Source organism: Lathyrus oleraceus, chromosome 6 (assembly GCF_024323335.1).
Source record: "Lathyrus oleraceus cultivar Zhongwan6 chromosome 6, CAAS_Psat_ZW6_1.0, whole genome shotgun sequence".
In the NCBI taxonomy this organism is placed as follows: domain Eukaryota; kingdom Viridiplantae; phylum Streptophyta; class Magnoliopsida; order Fabales; family Fabaceae; genus Lathyrus; species Lathyrus oleraceus.
The window spans coordinates 212093231-212096338 of NC_066584.1; the positions used below are offsets into that span (position 1 = coordinate 212093231).

General features: G+C 36.4%; 1 long non-coding RNA gene across 1 annotated transcript; it reads left to right on the top strand.

Annotated features, from left to right (window-relative positions):
* The first annotated feature begins 455 nt into the window (after positions 1-455).
* On the top strand, positions 456-2526 carry LOC127096898 (uncharacterized). The gene is made up of 3 exons (XR_007792855.1): positions 456-1194; positions 1344-1397; positions 2096-2526. It is a non-coding gene; the product is annotated as an uncharacterized LOC127096898 (long non-coding RNA).
* The last annotated feature ends 582 nt before the right edge of the window (positions 2527-3108 follow it).

Consider the following 3108-nt stretch of genomic DNA (forward strand, 5'->3'; position numbering starts at 1 on the left):
AAATTCCTAATGAAATTCTAATTATAGCCTAATATGGATTAAGTCCTAAATTCTATTTTTAACCTGATGTTTAGAAATTAACTAACTTCTAAAACAATTAGAAACTAATTAGCCTTAATTTTCATTCTAATTAAAGATACTAATTAATCCTCCATTAATTAAATCCTAAGAATATAACCCTAAAAACTAGATTAACCTAAATAATTGTGATTAACTAAATCAATTACCATCTAAAATTCATTAACTACTAATTCACCCACTAATTGTTAATTAAATCAAAAGAAACAAGCAAGAATCCAGCCAAACTAGAACCGGTATTGGGCCTACATACTCCAATACCGTGGGGGTACGAAATTGAATTAGACATGGGCCTCACAACGGAGGCCCAATAACTACCACCAGCAACGTATGGGGTGTGACTGCAATCTGCAAGTATGAAAAATGAAAAGTTTGGGCCTCGGGCAGATCAGGACCAAAACCAAACTTTCAAGAGAGGGAACTGAAGGGGCTCAAGGAAAAACGCGTCATCAATCTAACACCAAGTATCATGTCTTTGCCGGAATCCCTCATCCGCCGCGTCGGGAATCGCTTCCGCGGCGGGGGAGAGCCAAAAACCATGCCACCCCAAGTCCCAACTGTCTCAGCTTCCTCTTCCATAATACAACCTCAAATCCTCCCCTATCCGACCCTAAACGGTCAAGCGTTATGAACCCTAATTTGTAAAATCCCAAATTAAACCCTAAATCGGCCGAATCAAAGCCCAAACTGATGGGGCTTTGACTCCTCGCACTCGGGAAAGCAAGAAGACATCAAGAACGATGTGAAACGGGAGGTAAATTACCTACCTTCGGGAGGACGAATTATTTCGATGGAAGCTACGACGGAGACGACAACGAAGGAGCGGAAATCCTAGGTACATAATCTGTACGCGACTTCTCCTTTCTGTGATTCTTTCCGCTTCTTCTACTATCTTCTGGTAGCACACGTTGTTGATAGAGATAGTGAGAGAGAATGGTTCACCTCAGTTTTTTAGAGTTTCAAGTGTTGAAACTCTAACAACAATGGCGATTAGAGCTCTAGTGGGGTGAGGGTAAGAGAGGATTCAGAGAGTTGAAAGCTCTGGTTTTTGTATTCAGAAAATGAATGAAGAAGGAAAAACCCTGAATCGATGCCTGGCAATGCTTTATAGTGAAGGTTGTAACAGAGTTATAACAGAATCAGTTAGAATTTGTTATTCTGCACTCAGTGAGTCAATCTGTTAACTCACTGAGTGGACAATTAGCTTTTTTTGTTAAATTTATTTTGAATCGGTTAGTTAACTAGTGTTTAACTGGTAATTGCAGGTGATCTGAATGGATCGTGTGGAGTGGCTGCATAGATGGTGACCTATTGAGCTGGTAAGATTTCATTTCAGTTGTAGTTTTTGTTGGCTTCTGTTAAATTGGACCTGTTAGTGTTAGTTAAGTTGTTTTGTTAGAAACTGAAATTATGTTGGATTTTGAACTCTGTTGAAGACAAAATGTAATCAGTTAGTCAGTTATAAAATCAGTCTGTTAGCAGGTTCTAGTTAGTTAGTCATCAAAAAAATCTGTTAGTTGAACCGGTTTTCGGTTAATGTGAAAATAAACTATTAGTGGGGTTTTGTGTTAGAGTTAATTGGAGGAGTTAGTTAAGGGAATTCAGTTGGAATGTTAGTTCTGTCAGAAGCATTGCCATTAAGGGTTAATCATGAACTTCCTTATTGGGACAAAACCATGTTAGCAGCTAGTAGTGAATGGTTATTTTAAATAAATTAAGTTAAAATTTCCTATTTATGACTTGGAAAGCTACTTATTATGTCAATTGTTGGTGTTGTTAATGGAATATGTCGTTGTTAGGATGATTTCCCCACCATGCATATGAAGCTACTATTAGTTTTGTTAAGAAATATAAATTGAATTGATTGGTTTACGGCGAGATTGTATGGTGAAGTGTTAGTTATGGTCGTTAAGTGCAATAGGAATGCGGATAGTGTATATGCTTGGTTCAACTAGTTTTTGCTATGAATGCTTGGTTAATGAATAATGTGAATGGTTTTTGACAACCGATTTTGCAGGTTGGATGCTATGTGACTGGATAATGTTTGGACGCATTTGGAAGGCTAGTGCAAGGCTGACTTGTAATGTTTCATGGTCGTGTGAGAGTGGGCTGCGGTTTCTTGCTTGGTGCAAATGAAGATCAATGGCTTATGGGCTGCTTGGAGTGGATTGTTGGAGCTGATTTGGTCATGTTCATTGCTTGGAGTTTGCATTAGGTCATTGTAATTTGAATCACATTTGATGTATGTACTTTGTATGTTGTAACTTTGGTTGAATATAAATGAAGTGTGCATGTAGTTTAATGAAAATTGAATGTCATGGTTTTGAATTTGGCATAATGACTTTGTAGGTTTTGGAAATTGGTTAAAAAAATGGTTGTATTGCAATTGTATGTAATTTAAAATGTAACATGGTGTAATGGTAATGAAGTGGATGTTTGTCATGGCAATTAGTTTGTAATGCTATGGAAATCGGTTTGAACATTGAATGATAATGTATGTAATTTATGATGTACAATGCTTGTGAGACAAATGCCCATGTATGGTTCAAGATGCTTGTAAATGTAAGTATAACAAAAATTGTGATGATAGGTTCAAGATGTGACTCAAAACTCGACTTTCTCCACTTGTTTTTTGTATGCCATTTTTGTATGAAATTGGTCCTTGTAATGAAATGTGACTTGGTTTGAAATATGTAGTTGAATATTACAATGTTGGTTTATTGGATTGAAGATGAATGTAAGATTGTTGGAATCATTTTAGGCTATGATAAAAATGTGAAAGCGATTATGTATTGCAATGGTTAAAAAGGGGTATGGTTTAAAATGACTATGAATAACAACAAAAATGAAGGTGATTTTGTTCAAAATAGATCATGGATTAAATGAAATTGACTTAGGTGGTTGATGGAAAACAAGGACAAGGTCATAGTGATTGAGGGAGGAAAGTATGGTAAGTTGACTTTGGTCAATTAGTTGACCAAAAAGTCAACAATTGACAAAAAGTCAACGGATGCAAAAAGATGATGAATG